General features: G+C 47.8%; 1 protein-coding gene across 3 annotated transcripts in view; it reads right to left on the bottom strand.

Moving 5' to 3' along the window:
* The window catches only part of AXIN2 (axin 2), a 51,397-nt gene that overhangs the window by 23,843 nt on the left and 3,666 nt on the right, over positions 1-23,888 (bottom strand). For 2 of the 3 annotated variants that reach the window (XM_069872767.1, XM_069872764.1), the window contains exon 1: positions 105-258. The exons of the other annotated variant lie outside the window; for it this stretch is intronic. The gene's annotated coding sequence lies outside the window, so the exon portion shown is untranslated. Of the gene's footprint in view, positions 1-104; positions 259-23,888 lie in introns of those variants that run through there. 3 annotated transcript variants of the gene reach the window in all.

The raw sequence follows: 23,888 nt of genomic DNA on the forward strand, positions 1-23,888 counted from the left end.
AAGGGTGTATTTTGGGGGGGAAAAAAATAATTAAAGAAGGAAAAAAAAAAAAAAGAGGGGGGTTTGCAGGAGCGCAGCCGCTGGACCCCGAAGTTGCCACTCACCGCGGAACCCGAGCTCGCTGCAAACCCGCGGCCCCGCTCCCCCCGCTGTCCGTCCGTCCGTCCGTCTGTCCTTCCTCCTCCTCCTCCTCCTCCTCCTCCTCCTCCTCTCCCCGGCGGTGCAACCGCATCGGAGAGGAGCATCGGGAGAGGGAGGGGGGAAAGCTGCGAGGGGAAGGAGCCCGCTTTGCTGTTGCTCCGCACCTCCCTCCTCCTCCTCTTCTCCCTCCCCCGGTTATTTATTTTATTTATTTTAAATACAAAAGCGGCGGCGCCTCCCCCGCCCCCCCCCCCCCCGGGCTCTCCCTGCCCTGCAAAGCGCAGCGCGGTCCTGCAAGGGCGATAGCGCTCGGATGCACCAACCTAAGGGGGGGAAAAAAAAAAATAAAAAACCACCCTTTCCGAAATTAAAGCGATTTAAAAATCGAGGAGAAAAAGAAGCACGCCGAGCACCCCCCGCGCTCCCCATCCCCCTGCGCCAGGAGTGAAAAAGCGTCACGCTAGGAAAAAGAAGGGGCCGGTTTCACTATTCGCGAGGAAAACGTAATGATTATACTGAAGGGGGAAGGATTTTTTTTTTTTAATTTTTTTTACTATTATTTTTTTTCTTTTGGCCCTCTTCTCGTGGCATCCCGGTGCGGCTACGGAGTTGCCAGGACCTTATCAAAGGGAAGCGATCGGCAGGCGCCGCTCCTCCCGCCCCCCCTTAAAGGAGCAGCCGCCCCATTCCGCCCCTTCCACCCTCTCCCGACCCCTTCCATCCCAGTTCTTACCCGTTCTGTCCCATCCCGTCCCATTCCACCCTCTCCAGTCCCATTCAAAGAATCAGAGAATCACCAGGTTGGAAGAGACCCCTCGGATCATCGAGTCCAACCATTCCCATCAATCACTAACCCATGTCCCTCAGCGCCTCGTCCACCCGTCCCTTAAACCCCTCCAGGGAAGGGGACTCAACCCCCTCCCTGGGCAGCCTCGGACACTGCCCAATGACCCTTTCTGTGAAAAATTTTTTCCTAATGTCCAGCCTGAACCTCCCCTGGTGGAGCTTGAGGCCATTCCCTCTCGTCCTGTCCCCTGTCACCTGGGAGAAGAGCCCAGCTCCCTCCTCTCCACAACCTCCTTTCAGGTAGTTCCACCCCATTCTGTTCCATTCCACCCTGTTCTTCCCCAGTCTGTCCCATTCCACCCACCTCACTGCCTCTCCCCCCCATCCAGCCCAGGGACTGCAGGGTGGGAGGGTGCTCCCAGGCATGAAAACTTCAGGAAAAGTTTCCATCTCATGCAGAAAACGGGACAACTCCCCCATATTTTTTCTTTTAAATAAATAATCCAAAAGCACATTGAGCTCTGCATCCTAATTAAACAATATCTGATTGCAATAGAACTGGCACACCAGCAGAACCCCGGCTGCAGTTGCTTCGTAGCTTCCCCCCCCTCCATCTGTTAAATATTAAACAGACACGAAATGGAGGGTTGGGGTTTTTTTTAACTTCATACAAAAGGTTTTAATTAGGGATTGGCCCCCAAACCTGCCCCCCCCAGATCCAAGGTACCTCCTCCCTGCCCTGCTTCAAGTGGGGCTCAGTGGTTCCTAGCAGGGGTAGCCCGCAATGGCCCCGGGTAGCAGAGCAGGGCTGGACTCTGCCCTGCACCTTCTCATCGCCCACTTTGGCCCTGCAGCTCCATTTTCCTCTTTCCAGAGTGCAGCAAACGCATCCGAGCATCATGCACTAAAAACAAGGTAGTGGAGTGCGATGAGGGTAACGTCACAGCAGGCTGAGCTTTTGAAGTCAAGCTCTGCTTTATTTTTATCATTTTTATCAATTCCTAGATTGCAAGTCCTTCCAGGGGCCCTAAGTGGATTCTCTCTACCATATCCCTGAGCGAAGACTCTGGAATCAAGCCCCTCTCTTGAAAACACCTCCACACGAAAGCAGCAGACTGTGTGCCAGACCCCCAACTCCTCCAGCCCCTGGGGACCACCGTGGCTACCACTGCCTAAGGAGAACCATGTCTCCTTGCACCTGGGCTCAGTATCTCGTGTTCCCCCTTGCTCTAGGAAAAAGCTTTGGGAAATGAACCCGCTTCCCCTCAACTGCTGAGCCTGCTGCGTGTGTGCTTATGGGGCGAGAAAGGTGATGGTAGCTGGGCAGGGGATGTGTGTGGGATGACTCTGACTGAAAGAATGGCACCTTCCATTTTTGGGGTGTTTGGACACTGTTTATGGCATCTCCCAAGAAACATAATGGCATGAGACATCAGACCAGCCCTTCTCCTTATGTCTGTGCCCTGCAAGGGCACATGTACTGCCCAGTCTCCCCAGACCATCTCTGGCCCCTGCCAGCCAGCACAAACACCCACAGCAACGAACAGAGCCGAGACAGACCCCACTGCCACCACCGAGGTTCCTCCCCAGCAGCCTCATCCAGCTCCCTCCTGTCCTGCCAGCATCCCACCTCTCTACAGCAAGGGAGGACCCAGCAATGAAACCCCAAGGGAACGATGACCACCCAGGAGCTGCCGCGCTGGCCCAACTCTGGCTCCAGGGGCTCAACCTGACCCTAAATGGGAGGACAGAAACCAGAGTTGTGGCCATAAACTGGTGCCTCTCCCTTCCCATCTAATTTGTCTTCTCTTTATGCACCACTGGAAAAGCAACTGGTTTGCAACATCGCTAAACTTTGCTCCACACCACTCCCAAAGAGCTTCTTGTTTCTTCCTCTCCTCTAGGAGACCACTGTCTCCACCAAGATGACAAGAAAACACCAAAAAGGCCAAGTGTTGCAGTGGCCCTGGATGTGCCATCCTTTGATGCTGCAATTTCATCAGCTCCAGGATGGCTGAACCCGTCTGAGAGACAAGCACAGCAGCAAGGAGCTCACCATGCACATTGCTAGGTGCCTGGGCTGGTCAGCTGGTCTAATACTATGAAATGACATGTGGGTAAATTTGTTGTTGCTGCCCAATTCCATATTTTTCAGGCCTGGGAATGGCTACCATTGGGCACAGAAAGTAAATTTTCTGCCAAACACACAAGCTGAGCAGTAAAAGCCATTTCTAGGCACAATAAGCAGTTATGAATTATTAGAATTACTAATACTTTTTTTGCTGATGATGCCAAGTATGATGGTGACAGTGAAGGCACCTCCAGCCCAGGACCTCCAACCACCAGAAGAGGATTCATCACCTCTTCCTACTCACATGTTGAACTTGTTTTGAAATGATGTTGGCACAAAAAGCTCTCCGAGTCCCATTTGCTACTACAGCACAGAAAATTAAGTCGTTATAGTGGAGGCTGAAAACCTTGGACTTTTCCACTTTGGAAGAAAGTCTCATTAAGCATCATTCATTATATTTCATGAAAATTGAATTGTGCAATAATACCACCCTGCACCAATGCCCTGGGAGTGCACCAAGCAATTGAGTAACTCAGCCAGGTACTTAATTTACTGCACTTTTTGGGATTGCATGTGCGTAAGAGCAGCCCACCCAAAGACCTATCTAGCCCACTGTCCCTTTTATTACAGTCACCAAAAAGGGATGCTTTGGGAATAATATCAGAGGAGGGCAAGCCCCTGAGGACATGACTTTGTGTGGAAGTGCCCGTGGAGCAGTTTGTCCTCCCCAAAGCTGCGGTGGCCCCATTCATTTTCTGCATGTCCAGTCAGGGAGTCTATTTTCTCCTCCTGCCCACAGGGAAGAGTCACGTAGTGCCTGAGATTTAAAAGTAAGCTGATGAACTAGGCAGGCGGTGGCAGGTACAAGAAGGTCTTCCAGAGTTTTCTTCATCTTTATCAGTTTCTGGAAGTCCTTGTTCACAGATCTACAGGGAATCTCTGTGTTCAGGTAGCAGCTGCAGTCATCAAGAAAGCAGAGTATCTTTGAATTTCTTTCTGATTTTCCAGTCTAAACTTGAATGTGAATTCCCAGGCTGAGCAGAAGGAAAATTAACTATTTGTATTTTATTTGTTAGCCTTTCTGCATTTTAGATAAAAATTCAGTAGATGTGTGAGCAAATGACTGCAAAAAGCTGTATAAAGTAGCATCACCCAGCCATGCTAATGCCCTCATGGTGCTGTTGCAAAGGCCAAATGCATCCTGTCCTCACTGGCTGCTGCTGTTTATCACATTCACAGGCAACACAAAGAAGCTTGAAGTCAGATTGTGGCACCAAAACAGAATAATTTTAGATGAAAAGAGTCAGTTCACAGGGAAGCTACATAGTAAAGAAATTAATTTCTTTTTTTTTTTGCTTTTTTTGAGAGAGCTTTTTCAAAGTAGGTAGGAAAAAAAAAGAATAGGAAAGAAAACACCAGTGGGAAATGATTAAGGACTCAAATGCTGGTCTAAGACATCGCTCTTGTGCAGCGTTGACAGATACGCCAGTCCACGCTCACTGGGCTTATAACACAACACCCCATCTTGTCCTAACTGCACCCAAACCATCTGGCTCCGTGCCTCCTTTCTTTGCCCACAAAATAGATATTTTGCTGATGTCTTGCTCCAGAAAAGATGTTTCCAGGTTGTTGTGTTCCAGCAGAAAACTAGGTCAAATGCCAGGCGTGTTGAGGCTATGAGGACTACACCAGGCTGTTCTGTTTGTCCTTTGTGGAGATGACAGGGGTACGAGGAGTGTAATCAAACCTAAGAGCCTCAGCAATAAGAACAGTTTTACCCAAATTTAACATTGCACTTTTCATTAACTACAAGTCCTGTACTGGAGGTCAAAGTCAGTGTACTGCATACAGGGAGACTTTTAAGGCTGGGATGCACCTTCCTTGTGGGCACCATCAAAGCACTGATGAAGCCAAGAGGTGCCAACCAAACCCCATCCAACCCCTGCCACTCAGGTCAGAGCCTGCCTGACACCAATTGTACTAATACACCTCAAAGGGGCTTCCTCTGCTAAAACTACTGTAAGATCACAAAGACGTGGAGGAAAGAGAAAACAAGCATCTTGAGCTCCCTCCTCTCCATGCACACCTCATGGGCACCCACCTGGGGCCAAATCCACCCCCAGCCTGTGCAGCCTCTCCCTTCGCCGCTCCCCACTCCATCCCTTTGCCTCCCCTTCCCTGGCTGAGCAAGAACAAGCAGTGATATTTACTCTTCCCACCTTGGCAAAATGCATAGCCATGGTGGGCTGAGATCTTGGGATATAAATCATTATTCCAGCAGGAAGAGTCATAAGTGCGGTCCAAGGAGGACCCGTGCGACTGTACAATCTAAACCCAGAAGCGGTGTTAGTCAAAGACGGTGACTGACGTCACCGGCTCTGTCATACGCTCAGCGAGCGGTGGTGCTCTCACTGGTGGTCATGTTGATAACAAGATCAAAGGCTTGCAAGTATTTCAACAGAAGTGCTGGGAACAGTCTTGATCAAAATAAGAGGAAGGCCCTGTATACAGAAGACATGAGAGGTTTGCAACCCACATGTGAACCTTTGAAGTTATTCTTCTTTTTTTTTTTTTTATGAACTAGTTTAACATCATTAGTTTAAGAGGTATAAAACCGATCGGCTGTGTAATCTCTCCATATACTGCAAGCACAGAGCATTATCCGCATGCAGACACGCTTTTGCAGTGGGGAAAAAAAGCACTGCCAGAGATACTAAAAAATAAGACAAGAAAACACACAATTAGTTTTATGGGATTTGAAGTTCATTTCATAAACCGACATACTTTTGTTAGCGAGTATTGCCAGATAAGTCTGATACATTTTCTTTTCCTATAATCCTTTTAACATTTCCATTCCCCCCTAGAGACTTTTTTCCTTGATGTTTTGTTCAGCGCACTCCCTGCTATCTGCACACGCTTGGCCAGATTTTTTAGGCTTAAAAGGGGAACCGTATCAGCATTAACCATTCTATGAGAGCTGATAAAACACATAAGCACTTTGCTATCTATTAACATTTCTGAACTGCTTCCTTCACCTGCATGGAATAGCGATTGAAAAGAGGGTGGGGGCAAAAAAAGGCAAATGAAGATATTAATGACCAACTTCCCATGATTTATTTTTTCCACAACCCCTTCCTCATTACGCACAAATGAGATATCGCTTTTCCCTACTAGCTTTTTGTTTAAGTAACCGGTAGGCTACCAGGTCTACAACACCTCTGATGGGCAACGGCTTGCCTGGATTTGAGCCCCTGGGATGGAGTAATGGGTGCAGGAACCACAGGTAGGGGATGGAGCCGTGTTCTGTACTCTCTAGTTCAAGAAGCTGAGCAATACAAAGCCCAGATTTCATCCTTGAAGTTAACATTGAAGTCCTATTAAAATATTTTAGTCAAACATGTATTTTTTGATGGAACATTAAGCACTGCTGTGATGCCATGGGAGCAGCAGTGAGTGTGGTCCTCTTGTCAGGCCCAGGCAGAAACTCCTTAAAAGTCTGTTCAGGGCCACATTCCTCCTTGCTCCATCTCTACTCACTGCTTCTGCTAGGCACGATATTGATTCTGGATTTGCTTCATATACACATGCCAAGGAGAATCTGAATCTAAAGTGGTTCTGAAGCCCATTTTCCATTGGAGTTCTCCATGCATTAATCCCACGAGTGCTTATGAAGTGACTTTTAGACACTCTATCTTGCCAGCAGTCAAGCTTTACACAACAACTGCTTGTAGGTGTCCATCACCCTGAGAGGGCTAAATCCCCTCTGCTCCTTGCAGAGTTTGTGGCAGTTTGCTAAAAGCATCAACAGATAAGGTGTCTCTGGCAGCTTGGATCTCTATGTGTTCAGATTTAAGAACTTCCCTTCAAAATTCATATGGTTCAGATGCACCGACACATGCACTCATCCTTCCTACTCTGTGCTCCCACTTTGCCCTTGCCCCGAGAACTGTTGGCAGCAAGAACCTGGCATGTGAGGTTCAGCAGGAGGATGTTGGAGAAACATGGGGAAGTGATGGGAGCATCAGTACTAGCAAGGCCTGGAAGTAGATTCCATCCTATTTTTTTTCATGGAAACAGGAACATTTTTTCCATGCATGCTCAGGGAAGTCCTTCTGCATGCACAGAGCAAGCAGGGTGTGCTGGCTCTCATTCTGCAAAGGCTCCTGGAAGAGAACACAGCCAGCTTGGTGACGAGTAAGATCTGATGGTATCTTGGCATGACTGCGGAGGAAGTGAAATATATGATGTGTTCCTAGCCTGAACTGATGTGATTTGATTCTGCAATATAATCCTTTTTGTTTTCTGGCTGGCTTCTATAGCTGTGTAAAAACGGTTACTTAAAAACTCAACTAAGTCTGAAGTGTACTCCCTGCAAATCTCAGCGAGGAAAGGAAATCCAAATGTTTTGAGTTTAACTATTAAACATAGTTTCCAGCTAGTGTGCTCAGAATTTGAAATTAAACAAATGAAAGAAACATGTTTCAATGGTTTTATGTAGGCAATAATGTCATTAACAGGAAATAAAGAAATTGGGCTTTGCAGCTGCGGCATGAAATTTAACCCTTCCTATGCAGCAGGGTGCTCGCCCGCCGGGTGCAGTGTGGTTTGGCCCCTGCCTGCTACTGGGTATCCCACACATAGAGCAGCACCCCGAACAACCCGATCCACACAGCCCTTAAAGGATGATGATAATGGAAAAAGCAGGAGGAGAGACAAGAGTTATGAGTGAATAGGCTTTCCTGACTAGTGGAAAACTTTTAGATCACAAAGTCAAATAAAACTCTTCACCTCCAGGAGAAAAAAAAAAACCAAACAAACCACAAACCCTTTATGCACAGTTATTTCTAGGTGTGCTGTCAAAGCTGAATACCCTAAAATTATAGCTGTTTTGGTTTGTTTCTGCCTGTCGGTTCAATTCTCAGCATCAGGGGGGGATAGTGAAAGGTATGAGACTCTAGCCCTCACAGCACTGTCAGGAGCTGGATGATGTGTCTCTCACAAGCTGGACCTGAACTGAAGCTGCAAACCAGGTATTTTCATTTTTTCCTAAGGATGCCTGTATTTCCAGGTGGGACATGCAGACTGGAAGAAAGACACTTTGCATGGAAAAAGCCTCGTCCTCGTATTGTCTGTCAGGTCCTCAGGTGCAGACCTGGCCCCAAATCCCTGCAGTTTTCTGTACATAAAGAGTTGCACAGCCAAGGCCCATATCTAAGCCCCATCAATGATGGGAGCACCACTGAGAAGAAATCTCCGGTATCTACCAGAGGGGACAATAACTGGAGAGGAACCAGAAGGCAGATTCCTCCTTCACTAAAGCTACCACTAGCATGTTGGTGGAGACAAGCTGAGTACCAAGCTCTACCTCATTGCCTTGAAACAAAGGAAAAGCCCTAAAGGCTGCATTTCATGTAAACTTTTGCTCGAATCAGCAATTGAGTGGCCATCAAACCTGCCCCTCCACGTCAGGAGCACTTACATAATTCTTGATATAATTTTCTAGAACTAGAACCAGAAAAAAAATCATTGTGCTTTTGGGGCACAACATACTCTCCACTGCCAGCCCTTGTCCTCTAGAGAGGCAGCAACTTCCAGAAATATATCTGTCGTCAAGCAAATATCTGGATGGTACTTTCATTGAGTATCAGATTGTGCACAACATCCACTGTAATCCTTTCAAGAAAGGTTAAACAATTTATATTGACATGTTTCCCCTTTTCATTAAATGCAGGGGAAACTCCGTAAGTAGGAGGTCAACCCCTCTCCAGACTAAATCCAAAACACAGCCATTTAGACATGTGTTTCTTTAAGTCATTAATTACTTTCTTTTCAGCAGAAATCATCATGCTATGGAAAAGATCATCAAAATATTACTTTAATCTTTTCTCCTTTTTCTATTTATGCTTTCTAATCCTTTTGCAGAAGCCTGGGAATCACTTAAACAGAATCCTTTCTCCCTGTAAGAAACTGGGGGCATTGGGAACCTCATCGCATCACTGAAGTTCAGGAGAAACTGAAGTGCTATTAGACCCTATTCTATTTCTTCAGTCCCCACTCAAACAAGGTTATGAGCTTCTCCCTCTTTTCCCAACACGGATGAAATTAAGACACTTTTTTTTTTTTCCTTTGAAAATGAATCTCTTCTCTTGAGAGCATATTCCTAGCCCTTTCACATCACTGCTGACAACTCCCTCCCTCCTTTCCCGTAGCATTTGGCAGGATGACCATTCCCCTTGGTCCTCCTGTTCCTTCAAGAGTCCTTCCAGTTCATGGGGTTCTCTGGGGACTGAAGCCCATCCCCATGAGGGTCCTCTGGGGACTGAAGCAGTTCCTATCTTGCTATTATTACACTGGAAAAGGCCAGCATGTTCCCTCCCATGTGTCCCATGTTTCACTCTGAGATCTTCTAATAAAATATGCAGATCAGCTCATTAGTGATGATGCAGTGGGAGTCCCTAATAGGGAATGGTGGTCATGGCAGGAGGCACCAAGGGGAGCAGGAGGTTGCTTGTCACCTAGTAAGACCCAGTTGCTTCTTTTTGAGATGAGTTTGTGTTGTAATGGGAACATTTCCACCTGGGGGAAGCTCGAGAAACTCCTGAAAGCAGTAAAAGCTGAAATCCCTCCATAGCTAATGCAGAGTCAGGTTGTGAGGGTTACAGGAACGCTACAGTGCTGCAGTACTTCAAATCTATGAAAAATAGTGGTTCTGAGGGCTTTATTAGCAATATCTTTATGGGTCTATTTACCTCTCTGCATTTAACTCCCATTAAGGTGAGTGAGAGCTTCCACACACACCCCTTGCAAGCTGAAAGGGGAACACTTCTATCATCTTAATCACACATGAACAGGTTTTGCTTAGAAATGGCATTGTGGAAAAAGTTTTGCAACAGTGGAAGTGACCATGATCCCCATCCCATGCCTGGTTGGTTAAATCAAACAAGACCACTACCCTGGTGTGTCTCTCCCGCTGCAGTGAATTGGGGATGCTGGTCAGCTCTCAGGGAAATGGGGCACCTCCTGCTCCACGGTCTGGCTAAGCATGGAAGATGTACTGGTGAGATGCACATACAGGGATAGCACGGCACGGGCAGCAGCTTCGGTGGGCAGAGACACAAACCAAGTGGCAAGAGGCAGCAATTTCTGAGCACGTTTTGTACAGACCCAGGTCTGCAAGGCAGGGCTTGCCTTGGGCATTTAACATATGTTTTAGTGCCGGGTCCCATTTATCCTGTCTGTTCAACTGATAATAGACACATTAAAAGCACAACAGAAATGCTGATATGACCGCTTATTATTCTAGCCATAACTTTGGACAATAACATAAATTCCATAGCTTTAACTAATATACCATTGTCATTTCATTACACAGGCACATACCTAACATGAGAACAGAGAGAACAGCTTATATTAAATTGATTTCAGTTCATGAAGAATGTAATATCGGTGCAGGCTAAAACCCAAGTTATTTAATACATTTAAAAGTATGCAGTTTCTACAAGCTTATGCACGTTCACATCTGCTGTTGAAGTGAACACAGATAATGAGACGCTTATGTGATACACCTGACACCACACAACACTGGAAATGTTGATCTGTCACGCGTGGCTGCACGTAAAAATGACAAAAACCTGTGGGCCAGATACCTGGGGTTAATCAGCATCAAGCCTTCGCCTTCCACAGTTTTAGTAAAGCCACCGTGCTTCAGAGCTGCTGAGGGTTTGACTCTGCGCTTCCAAGCTGGAGCAGTTGGAGTGTTTTGAGCAAGGTTGGGCTGTTGTGGGGGGACCACTGGAACAGCCCAGTTCAGCAGCTGAGACCCTGTTCAATGTCCTAGACTCTAACCCAGCCCTTTGTCCTGGAGTGCAATAAAGAAAAATAACCTGCCTAACACTTTACTCCGCTCTTACACCGGTGCAAAGCAGGAGGAAAGGATTACACCAGTATAAAACCTGCAGTACACCACTACCAACCAGTAATAATAAAAAAAAAAAATCTAAGTAATTTTATTTCTGATGATCTTATGGAGGGGCTGAAGCAGCTGGGGAAGTTCTCCCAGACTACTTGAAGTTGCATGGAGCCTTGAGACCAGCCTGAAGTGGCAGCAGCTTTTCTGCAGAGGGGAGCTGGGATATCTTTTTTGGTAGCTGGGACAGCCCAGTTTCCTTGGGCCATCCCCATCATTGTGAATGCTTCACACATTAGCTCAGGGAACTCACCCAGTTAAAAATAACCCTCCCCCGCACAAAAAAATAGACAAAGAAAAAAAGGCTATTTATACCCTGGATCAATTCCTCAGTCTGATTCACCGGGCAGACCAGGAATGGTTGCACTGGGGCAAAGGCAGAGGAGCAGCATGGCTGCAGCTGCCCTGGCAAAGCCAAACCATGAGGACATGGCAAGGGGGCTGGAACGAGATGATCTTTAAGGTCCCTTCCAACCCAAACTATTCTATGACATCCTGCTGACACAGGAGGATGAGACTCATTCAGCTATAAACCAGCTCAATGTCTACAGATGACTTCTTTTTCTTCAGCTATAAAGGGCTGGAGGTGGAGGACTCCTGCGTGCTTTTATCATTTTTATTTTAGATCATGTGTTTTCAGTTTATAAGCATATTTTTTTTAAGTTTACCTCACGTGGCTCCCCTCCCAGCTGAGTCAAGGCTGTTCCTTTATGTGCTGTTCCCAAATTCTTGGGTTTAAACACTTCATACATGGACAGCAAAAGGGCCAGCTCCAAATGCCCAAAGAAAAACAGATGATTAGCCGAATAGTTTGCTAAAACTCAGGGAGAATCATCCATCCACCTCAGCAGACAAGTTTAAATATGGACAAGGATAGTTGGAACAATATAGATACATTTTTTTTCCATGTTGTTTTCTGTTTTGACTTCATTGGGATCATTCAAAGGGAGGTTCAGGCTTTGATCTTCTCTATTGGCAATATTTTTTTTCATCTAGGTTTTTATAGTTTGAGAAGAGATGTTACATGCTTGCAACAGAGCCTATCAATATGATGTGGGTCTGAACAGAAAACCTGGTGTCAGGTTCTCCATTTGGAGTGTTACCTCAAGCTTTGAAGTTTGTAATGATTCAAAAGCATCTAGAGCTGCTACAAATGTTAATAAAATTAAAGCCATCTGAAAGTGAGGCTTGCATGTGCCTTTGAAAGTAGGTCTGTGATCAGTTATTACCCTCAATTACCTTGTTGTCCACTCTTTTAGCTCGAGGTTAAACTCTTAACACTTTGCTTTGAAGTGGTTATCCTTTTATCTATGACCGGACTGAGGAATTTAAGGGCAATAATCAATGAGAGCTTCATAAGAATAAAGGGGAGACGAGGCAAGGAAAATAGGTGTGAATGTTCCCTTAACGGCTGGCTGGGGGTTTGGAGGGGCTGGGAGGGACACTGAGCTGGACATGATCCTTAAAAAAAAAAACAAACCAAAACTGGAAAGAGGGGGGAAAAAGGGGGGAATGAAAGAAAGAAAGAAAAAAGGAGCCCCAGCAATTTCCAAATCACTGCTAAAAATAAAGCAAAAGCACTAATTCAGGGTGGGGCTGGGATTGGGGAGAGCACAGAGAGGTGAAGCCCTCATCAAAGGCTCGGGACGAGTAATGAGGCACTGAGATACGATTAAAGTATTGGCTTAATCGCAGCTTTGATGTCCAGCATCACCTCACCCAGTTGGGACAGGATGGGTCCCCTACACTGGGGTCTCACTGCCCTCCCTGGCCCCTAGAATTATCCTCCACCCCAAAGCAAGTGGCACCAGGAGACGTAGGTCAGGATACAGGCAATTCCTTCCCATCTTGCATAGGATGCTCCAGCAAGGGGGTCTCTGCCCTCGCCCGGGAGCAGCATCATCTCAGCCACCTGCATCCCACTGGCCCCTGTAAGGTCCTCAGCCACCCCCAAGTTGCCCAACCCCACCACAAATCCACTGCAGGAGACAGGAATCCCTTCTCGGAGGAATGCAGGCTAGGGGAGAGGGGTCAGGGAATTAACCTGGCTGCTGTCTTGGTCTTGCCTGCTCACTATCAGCAAGGAAACCGATGGCATCCCTTGTCACACGCTGTGCGACCCAGCACTTTCCCCCTGGAAAAGCAGCCAACCTCCACTTTCACTCCACCAGGAGAAAATTGGTGCAATACTCCCAGCCAATTCTATTTTTTTTTTTTTAATCCAAGGTGCCTAAAGCAAGGTGTTGAAATGCATGTTGAGCACACCGACTTTGGCAGGGGATCAAGTCCAAATGGCCTGGTTTTCTGAAGTCCTGAGCACAACCTACCACACCGTCGAGCAAGAGCTGCATGTGCTCAGCATCTCCGAAAAAATCACACCGCTTCGCTTTGATCCTGCGCCAACGTTTGGATCTGCGTGTCTAATTTAAGGTGCTTGGGTTGGAAAATGTTGACAATTATTGTTACTCTAAAATTAAATCAGTGCTTAATTATCAAAATTGACGGTAACTTAGAGTGGCGTTTTCAAAAGAGCCTAAGGGAGTCAGAAGGAGATTTTTCAAAGGCAGTTTAATGTCTCAGGGCCACGTCTACCTTCTCGTACCTGTAGTTTTTACTGACTACTCCTGCTTTGGCACCTTTTTAAGGCCACCTGGAGAGGTGCTGAGATCTTTTTATAGAGAAGGTACAAGGTAGACCTGAAACCATAAGTGGAGACCAACGTCTCCAGCCCTCCAAATGCACTTGGCTAATTCAGTGAAAAATCAATTGGCTTTGGGTGCCTAATTCTCCTATAATCCTTTAGATAATCCCAGCTTTAGGCTTTCATAGCCTGATAAAAAAAAACCAAAACCCAAATACAAGAAATTTGTGCGAAAAGAATAGAAAACAAACCTATATTTCATATAATTTTCAGATACTCTGAACTTAATATGGAACAGGTTGAAGACAATAGCAATAAAATATTGCTCAAGACAGAGTAAAGGCACCAAGACCATGAAGCCTGAGGCTGAGAACACTGTTTTGTAATTAAGGTAGCCTCCAGACAACAACTGTCATATGCAGGCATTGTTCAAGGACCCAACCATTATTGCTTTCATTACAATTTTTCAGGACAGCATCTTTTTCTGGCTTGGCTCCACCTTCATTCAAAGCTCTCACTGGCCCCAGTCACTAACGAGAAAGCATCGATTGAGAAACTCTAATGACAGCTTCCATGGGATGCAAAGGAACGCACCCACGGGAGCCTTGCTCTGCAAGAGGTGGCTGCGGAGCAGGCTCGTGCCACCATGGGTCCAGACCAGGTCTGGTGAAAGAGGTGACACCAGCCAGGGACTTCAAATGCCACATCTGGGATGAGGAAACCTCAAAGAGCTGTGCAGCAAGATGTGGATCACCGAGCATCACGGAGCAAGGGATGGCACGGCTGGCTGTTGATGTGCCCTAGGAGGATGCTCACACTGCTGCAGCCTGGACTGGGCAGTCATTTGCTGGTTAAATAGGGTCCTGCTGGTCTTTGTGCACTGAGCCAGTTGAGAAAGAGTAGCAGGAATGGTTCCCTGTAGAAAACCTGGCTGACTTTTAAAACAATCCCGATAAACCCTATACTACAACCAAGCAGCTGTTGTTTTTTTTTTTGATTGCAGTACAACATGGAAGCTGTGGTCTCTCTGTCTCATGCTCTGTGCTTTTCTATAGACCTGGACTGCCTCTTCCACCAAAGGCTGGGCTTTGTAGTTGGACAAGGAAAGCGTGGGGGAGCAGGGGAGCACACACGTGGCTAAGAAATGGCAGTGTCGGGCATCTCATGCAAGGACATCTACCATGGATCGCTGCTGCAATTCAGAATTTACACAGTTGTGGCTGAAATGAGACCTGGAGTTTCAGCTTTGCAATGTGAAGGAAGAAAAATATGAATTAGGAACTCCTCTCTATTTGCAGAAAATTTAATTTCCCATGAAAATCCAAATTTGACTAAAAAATATTCAGTTGGTCCTAATTACGCTGCCCGGTCCCGAGTGAATCTTATTGGAATAGCAGGATTAACTCCCATCATCTGACGTTACCTTGAACATGACCATGCCCGTCTACACTTAACTGCTGACCTATCTTAATCATCCTAGTAATTAATACGGTGAAGCAAAGTCATGTTCCAACATGGTCTAATTTTCTAGTGAGGACAAGCGCCAAGAAGGATTAGAAACAAATAGGAACACCCCAAGATGGCTTTGTCATACACCAGAGCCCCTGTGGGTCATCGTTCCTTTACCTCCAGAGCCCTTCATGCATGAGCCCAGGAGGACTAAGACTCCTGTCCTCGCAGAAATCCCAAGGCTGGGGCTGAGCCGCTTACTCCAGCTCCAGCTGCTCTGGTGTTTGGCCAATTATCAGCACCTGGATACTCAGGTAAGAGGAGGTAACGTAAGAAGGTAATGAAGGAATAAAGAAACACTTTCAAGTTCTCGGTGCTGCTGTAATAATGCTTTCGCTAGACAGCCTGCCCGGAGACGGCCAGGGCACAGCCCAGCACTTGGGGAGCCTCCTCAGCCGCTGGAAACCCAGCCAGCTCTGTCGTGGGGAGCTCAGATTCATCCCACAGAGCCCCGTGCTGCAGGATGGGGGTGATTGCAGTAATTTACCCTCTTGCATTATGATTATTACTTACTTAATTTTTTATTTTTGCAGTTGTCAAATACCCTAGAGAAGATGGCTTTGCTATACAAGGTCTACATCCCTCTGCAGCACAGTGGAGGTGGCTGAGCACACACCATTGCTCTGCTCCCTGCACCTGATAAACACGCAGGGACTTTTAGCTCCCAAGGGACTGGGATTGACCCGAGCAGAGGCTGCACTGGTGCTTGAAGCCCTGAGAGCTGCTACTGCTGCACCTGCAGGTGACCAAGCCCTATGTTGAGTTCTCCTCCAGACCCTGGCAAACCTTGCAGAGAAGGGGACCAGCTTCCTTAATCCTTAAGAGAAGGGAAAAAAAGATGTCACCAAACAATGGTGTCTCCAGAGGAGAAGCGCCTGGAGCTGCAGGACCCCTCACCACCCCAGGCCCATCATACCTCCATGAAGCAGCAGCTTCCCACAGCCAGACAGGAGTCACAGGCTAATGAAGATCAATCATGTTCTTTTAAGGCTTTAATTCATTTTCTGCCCCACCCAAGATAAATTGTCTTCTCCTGGGTCTCACCTTGATGGTTCCCCCACCCACTCCTCCTCCAGCACTACACAATATCTTCCCTTTTCTCCCTCCATCAGGTTTAAGAGAGGAGGCAGATAAAAAGAGAGAGCAAATCTCCTCCCTGTGTTTAACCCATTCCTCTAATGTATTACCCCAAAACCTCCTCTCTCACCCTGGAATGCTGTGCCATGTGTGTACTGGGGCTTGTCCTTAACCTGATACATGGCCCGCTGCTTAAACCAAAACTCCCATCTCAGGTGTCCCTTGCCTATAAGAGAACACGGAGTGATCCCAGGCTCCTGCAAAACATCTTCCAGAGGGGAGCCAGGGCTGGGTGCAACCTCCCTGGGTTCCTCCTGAAATGGCAGGGAGGTAGGAGAGGTGCAGCCACCCTTTGTGAGGCCGCGGCGAGTTTTTTTGTGACTCTGAAGAGTTGGCAAATCCCTGGATAAAAGGGAAAATATGTTCATAATAAATAACACTGAAGTAACACGTTGCGAAATATTTACTCCCTCGGAAAGGCGGCTGTTTGCTTTCAGTGGAGCTGCTATCTGATCCTCTGCCAAACGGCGCTGAACGGCTGTAAAAGATACTTTCCTGTGGTTGGCAAGAAAAACCAGGTGCCCAGAAGTGCAACGACTGCGTGTGCGTGGGGAGATGTGCACAGAGTCTCGGGGGTCTCCAGCTCCTGCGAGCCCCACTAATGCTTCTGCAGAGCAGATACCACGTAGCCAAAACTTTAATTTTAATACAGCTAATTGTATGTCAGTGTAGAGACTCGGGGAAGGAGAACAGAGGGGGGAAAAAAGAAAGAGGTGTTGATAAAATACTTGTTAGAAAGAAAATGGGATTAGTGGTGGTATTCTGGCCATGAAGTTCTTTGAGCTAGAGAAAAGAAAATAATAATCTTGTTCCTTTTTCCCCCCTCTCTCCACAGCCCTCAGAAGGCCTCACAGCCAAAACAACAGTCCTTCTAATCTTATTTTCTTTTTTTCTACCATGTATTTTATTAACCCCTTTTCTCATTTAACTACTATGAATAGCTCAGTGGGTAACATCCTTCTTAGAAAGTGAAAACCTCCTTGGAGATGCGGTGCAAGAGAAGAAATGCAGACAAACTTCCAGCTCCCGCTCTCAGAAGAAAAGCCCCCTCTGTAATCCTGTCTGGTGAATCCCCACGTTGTACCCCAAGGTAGCCGCAAGTTCCACGTCCCCTCTTTGGACAATCAGGGAGTTTATCTGCCGACACGCTAGGAGATTGTCCCCAACTCTATGAGCTCCGTGGACATGGAGCAGAGATTAGAAAATAAATAAGTGAACGCCCATGCTTCTTGTTGGGAAAGTACATACATGAATATAGCGCTGTAAGACGAAGCTGGGTGCTGGGAATTACCTTTCTTTTACAGCTTCCCTTGCCAGCTATGGGTCACATACAATGAAATCCTCCAGCGTGGGCTGGGCTGCTCAGGGCAGCGAGCTCAGCATCCCAGCGGTGGGGCTGGGGGAGCTCTGGCCCAGGCACCAGTGGCTTCTATTGGGTTTGACCCTATCAGCACAAATCCAAACCTGCTTTGTTCTCTTCCATCCACGGCAGGAGTTACTGCCCCAAGGAGTTGTGCCTCAAGTAAGATATGGTCAAACTGGGATCTCGGAAAGCTCAGGAGCCAGGCTGCCCACTGCACAACAGTGATGTAAACGCACCCAGAAGGAAAAAGAACTCAATTGAAACACAAAATCCAGTGGAGATAGTCCTGCCCTGCGCTGCTCTAAGTGAGAACAGAGATTTGGCCTCACCATAAAGAAAATACCAGCTCCAGCGAGCTTGGCTGCCGCCGCCTCCTTCCCGGCGAGCCGCAAACCTTCCTGGGAGAGGAGTGGGAGCAGGGTCCAGCCCCATGCGATATTTGTGTGTTATTTTCCTTGACAGCTGTGGTGCATAGTGGTAAGTGCATGTTTAATTCATTCACAATTTATGGTGTAATGAGAACAATGAATGAGTCTGAGGGAATAATTGCTTCACGGCGGGGATGCTGGAGAGTTCAAGTTGGTTGGCACCTGGACTTTGAATCGGGGCTGGCGGGGATTGGCTCCGCCGGCCCCACAATAGCACCGATAACAAAGCTGCTGGGGATGGGGAGGGGGTTCAAAGTCACCCTGCGCCCGGGCGAGCGGCAAGAGCCTTTTGCTGGGGTGGCGGTGGCTGGATCCGAGCCCCATTTGACCCGTCTGGCTCCATTTACTGGGCACCCAGAGGCGGCTGCAAATGCGGTAGCTGGCTTTGTCCAACCTGCCTTTACAAGTGAATTTTGCCATGTTGCAAATCCACACCCCCTTGAAAACCAGCGCTTCCTCCTGCCTCCAGCTCCCTCCAAGACCCCTTCACTGCTTGGTCCTGGCCACATCTACCAAACCCCTCCTTTTGTTGGGGATGTGGAGAGGGGGTTGACCTTTTCCAGTGTCCTCAGCAGCCACATGGAGTTTTGGAGGCCTCAGAGGTCAAGAGCATCCATATGGAGGGCCCAGGAGCTCCGTGCGTCTCCCAGCTGTCCCTACAGCAGCTGTGCTTGCAGCCCCCGAACAAAGCTCATTAGGGGGCTCGTTAGGATGCTCGGGGGTTGCTCTGCGCTGTCCTGGAGGAGCCCCAAAATCACACCACCTCAAGAAGGCTCCACCCAGAAGAAGGCATCGCACTTGGCTCCGTGTACCGATGGCTAATTATTCATCAGGGTGAGAGCACAGATAGCGTTATCTATCGCAGGCTCTTTCCTGCAGCTGAGCAGGGCCAGATTTAGAGTCAACAATAGAGATGCCGACAAAGCACCGCTCGGGCCTTGGCCCATGCAGTGTGAGCTCTGCAGCAGCCCTCTCAACAGCTCCTGCCTCTTGGCACCTAGCAGAAACACGGATCTGAATTCTCAAACCGACGTGTCAAAGCACGAACAACAAATCTTCCATGCCACAAATCTGCCCCGAGGAGACCATCTATCAAGATGGGGCTCTTGAACTCAGCATCACACATCTGAGGGTAACAGGCTTGTAAAGTGTCAGGAGACTCTTGGATGGAGGGTGCCATATAACCACAGAGGCTGTTGTTAATTATTACACCATTATATTGGGGAGCTGCACTACAGACCATCAGCGCTCGAGCTTTTCCATACATGGACTGCACGGGATGGAGCTGGGTCCCCGTTCTCCTGCTCCATATGAGAAAGCCACGGGCTGATATCTTTCAGAGATGCTGAACCGAGAGCCCTGTTACACATTAACCCACGTGCAGGGCACTACAAAATGTTTTGAACACATATGTAACACTCGTTAGCAAACAGAGTCTTCTTTTAGCAGGGACAATATCTGAGCATGAACAAATTTGGACCAAGCTGATGAACAAACCACTGCAAGGGCTCTGCTTAGAATCACAGAATAACCAGTGGCTTCAGGGACTAGAAAGCACTTTAAAAAGTGTTTAAATGGTTTAGGTGCCTACATTCAAAGCTGCCACCTGAGTTAAGAACCTAATTCAGGTTAAAAAGATCAAGATTTTAGGCTTCTATGTCCCCTTGAAAATGTCCCACCTGTCCACACGATGGAAATAACCACAGCCAGGAGCGACGGATAGAGTTTAGGTGCAGACAGAAATAGGAATTTGTAGTCCTGACAGAGAACTGTGTTTTATCCCATCTAGTCTGAGGTTAAACACAATGTTCTGTCAAGCCACATACGGAGGAAAACATGGTTTGGCAGCGGTGTCTTGCATAACCACGGTTAAACATGGCATACCTCCGCGGGGCCGCCACTGCAGCAGCGCATGATTTGCATCGCGTGGAGCGGCTGCCAGTTTTACTTTCATCTGCGTCTTAGGAACATCGAGGAAGCAGCGTAGCTGTAAATACATCAGCTGTTACGTCCTCCCTGTAATGCTCTGTCTCGTCAGCGCTTTCCCTCTGGAGCTACAGCTGCTTACCGTAAGCCCTGGGACCTCTCTGCCTGCGAGGAACAGTAACAGACGCCGAGTGCTTGAAGAGAGGCCTCACCAGCAGGCAGTCCTCATCTCTCCATGGGCAAGAAAAGGTTAAAATCAACCATAACTGTGGAATTATGTGTGAATTTAGTTGAGGTGAGACACCTCTCCCTGCTCCATCCCCTCCTGGATCCCAGCTGTGGTCCCCCAGATGTCCCATCCCAGAGGTGGATCCAGACCCACCCCTGAGCCCCATCTCCTCTCTAGTCTTCCAACATGACAAACAGCCCAGGTGACACGTCAGGATACAAATAAAACCATCCATAATTGCACATCATTAATTACAAATGGTGTTTGGGTTTCTTGGAGAACATTAGGTTGTGAGGAGTCTCAATCAAAGAGCCCTTAGGGCATTCAAATCAAGGTGAGCATCAAAACACAGAACTGTTTTGAAAACACGGCTTCAAATGCCTGCTGTGGAGGGGAAAGGCTTGAACCTGCCTGCCCAGTAAATAACACACCCTGGAATTGCTCCCTGCTACAAAGCTGGCCGGGCACAAGGGCAAAGGCTGCGACCTCGGGGGTACAAACATCACCAGGAGCCTCCAGGGAGTCCCAGGACTCAATGGAGGGTAATTTCAGCAATGCTTTAACCACAGCCTTCACCCAAACACTGGAAGTAGCCATCACACCACAAGCAAGTGAGGGAGATGTTTCCTCTACTGTCTTTTCCCTGTTGCTCTCCCAAGCCTAATCTTTCATGCCCATGCAATGCAACCCGGAGGCTGCACTTGTGAGAGATGCATCTTACAGCACTGCTGTTCGCTAGCTTGAAAAGACAACTTGGGAAGGAACTTTCATCAAAAAACTGTGCACCCATGCAGCTATTTCACAGCTTGGTACTCACACGACTGTGTGTACATTCACCTGGAAATTGCTGTCATATGAAATAAAAGAGACCCAAAGGTCTGTAGATCCAGAGATCTGAACGTATCAATTCAAAAGCTCCTAGTAGCCACATGAATTTAAAAATAATATTTCATAGAATCATAGAATCACCAGGTTGGAAAAGACCCATCGGATCATCGAGTCCAACCATTCCTATCAGTTTAAGCTTGGCATTTTTCACCCTCTTCCTTACAATGACTGTGTAACTGACGATCACAATCTATCCAAAACCCAGCATCTTTTGTAACAACAGTGTTTGGAGGTGAAGCGCCATCAGTGTCTCCTCCCCAAGCACTTCCCATCCTGTTCTTCTATAGGTTTGATAGAACAGCAGCCGTAATTTTCAAAACCCACGTGCACATTGCAGAGGCTCAACCCGAGCAGAGCACTTGTCTCCCTCTGCAAAGGAGCCTCTGCAAAGATAAAAGCAAAGCAGAGCGATGAATTGGGGAGGGCTCACCCACAGTCCCAGCAGAGGCATTCCCTGCGGGGGACCCGGGGCGGTCCAGCCCCCAGCGCTCACACGCATCTCTGGATGCTCAGGGCCCATCTGTCAAGGTGGCATCACGCCAAGTCACGAGCAGGCTGGATCCCGCGCGAGGCTCAGCATCGCAGGCCAACTTAGTGCTGCTTGTCACAACAACGGGGGCTCGCTCCTGAGAACAAAGCTCCTGCATCAGTCTGAAAATATGGTCAAGCTCTGCCTGGAGAGCCCCCACCAGAAATATGTGAAAGAAAATAGCCCCCAACCCTTAGCTCCATCAAAAGGCTTAAATAATTTGGTTCCACCAACATATCATAAAGTACTGCTTCAGCACAAACCCAACCCAATCGCAAGGTGCTTCTACTGCTATGAAACCCCACCAACTTACTGCAGGGGAAGACCTTCAGTTGTCCTTTGCAGACAAGATGTTCATGTGAGCCTTTCTACAGTCACCCTGCCTCAAAACTAGAGCTGCTGGCACAGAGCTGCACACGCAGCTCATGGGGTGCTGAAGGATTCTTCTGGCAGGAATGAGGTGGAGATATGTACAACGTAACTGTTTGGAGAAGGACAACCTCTGCCTCGAAGACAACATTTGGGAGCATAAGCAAGCTCAGGTATAATCTCACTAAAGGTAGGAGATAATCACAAACTCGGCTGTAGGATTGAGTCCCCAGAAAGTCCCTATTCATCAGCACATCCAAGCACGGGGCTGGTCCTGGACTTAAGTGCAAGCTTAAGCTTAAGTGTTTGCACATGTGCTCTATTGAATTAAAGCTGAAGTTTCAGGTGAGAAGTGCCCAGCTGGGAATTGGCTGCTTTGTCCAGCTCCTTTTTGTCCATGATCCACAAGAGCTCTGGCCCTGTTGTTGGAGCAGGGTGTGGGGTGGCAGCTGGACCGCGCTGCTGTAACCGGAGCTTTGCTGCAGGTGCCTGGTTACTTTTTTACTAGGCCCAGTATTTATATTTCAAACTGTCGCATAGCAGCCCGGTGGTTTACGGCACCCATAACGCTGGCAGGAGGAACCACAGCCAAGGTCTGAAAAAAGGCACTGAAGCATCACTGGGGCCACTATCTGCATTGGGAGCAAACCTTGAGTTGTGGGAACAGGGTTGGCAGGAGATGCTCCCCTGGTTGGCTGCTGCAGAAGCAGGGGATCCACATTTGCTCTCCTCTTGTTTGAACTTCCCCTGCCTTCACAGTGAGGAAGCTGGGCCTCACTCAAACCCTTTAAACTCTAAGAGAAACTTCAAGGAGACTGAAATTGGCTCTAGGTGGGAAGCCACGGGTTCTGCTGCTCCTTATTCAGGAGTGACACTAAGTGCTTCAGCGACAGGAAGGTGAGCTTGGATCGGTTGCGTGGCTAAAGCCCCAGGAGCTGGACCAACCAGCCAGACGTGCAGACAACGGCCCAGAGGGCCCATTGTTCACAATTCCATGGTAGGTCCTTGCTGCTTTGCATTTGTTGAGATGCAGCCACAAAGGGTTGTCCTTCCAGCCATGCCCAGGGCAGCAGAACGTGTCGGTGCATTTGTGTCTGCTTCCAGCAGAAGGACATGTCCACCTTACAAAAACAGTTGATGCACGTGTGCGAAGAGAGAAGCCAAGAGAGCAACTCCAAGTCTCCCAAACCCACACCAGCTCGATCCTGCAGCTCCCAAAATTTCCTGAGCAGAGCAACAGTGAATTCCCCTGCTTGCTGTACCCTCCACAGGAGATTTCAGTAACATAGGTGGTCCTCCAGAGTGAACCTACAGGGCTTGGTCTAGAGCCAGCTGCAGTCTCCTGAAACTTGCTTGTTGAGTTTAAAGGTTTGGATTAGGCCCAGCTTCATGGCTGTAAAGACAGGAAACTTTAAATATGAGGATAGCAAATACCGTGGCAAAATTGGGTCTCTATTATGAAGTCAGGGGAGAAAATGGAGACTTCTGGTGTGTTACTTAAAACCTTCACAAAGAGTCAAAGTAGGTGGTGGCACCATGGCTAGCTTTGCAATCTGCCTGTTGCCTCTAGCTAACCCTGCCTGCTCTGCAGCTTCTCCATCACTTCATCTATGGGACAGTGGGCTACACGAGGTGCCGTGCCACAGCAACAGTATGAAGCACAGCCAGGAGCAGCTCCTGGTCTCCCAGTGCCAATTCCCATCACTGCTCCACCACACTCTCCTCCAGCAGGAACCTGGGATAAGTCACATTTCATCTACTGTAGCCCAAGGAAGACGAAGGAGAGGGGAGGAAGAGCTGATTAAAATCAGAGATTTCATTCTAGATTCAAATGTATACTGAAATTAGTCAGCCAATGACCTCATCCAACAGCAATGAACAAACAAGAAGATGACAAGCAAGTGT

The sequence above is a fragment of the Phaenicophaeus curvirostris genome, chromosome 19, assembly GCF_032191515.1.
Source record: "Phaenicophaeus curvirostris isolate KB17595 chromosome 19, BPBGC_Pcur_1.0, whole genome shotgun sequence".
In the NCBI taxonomy this organism is placed as follows: domain Eukaryota; kingdom Metazoa; phylum Chordata; class Aves; order Cuculiformes; family Cuculidae; genus Phaenicophaeus; species Phaenicophaeus curvirostris.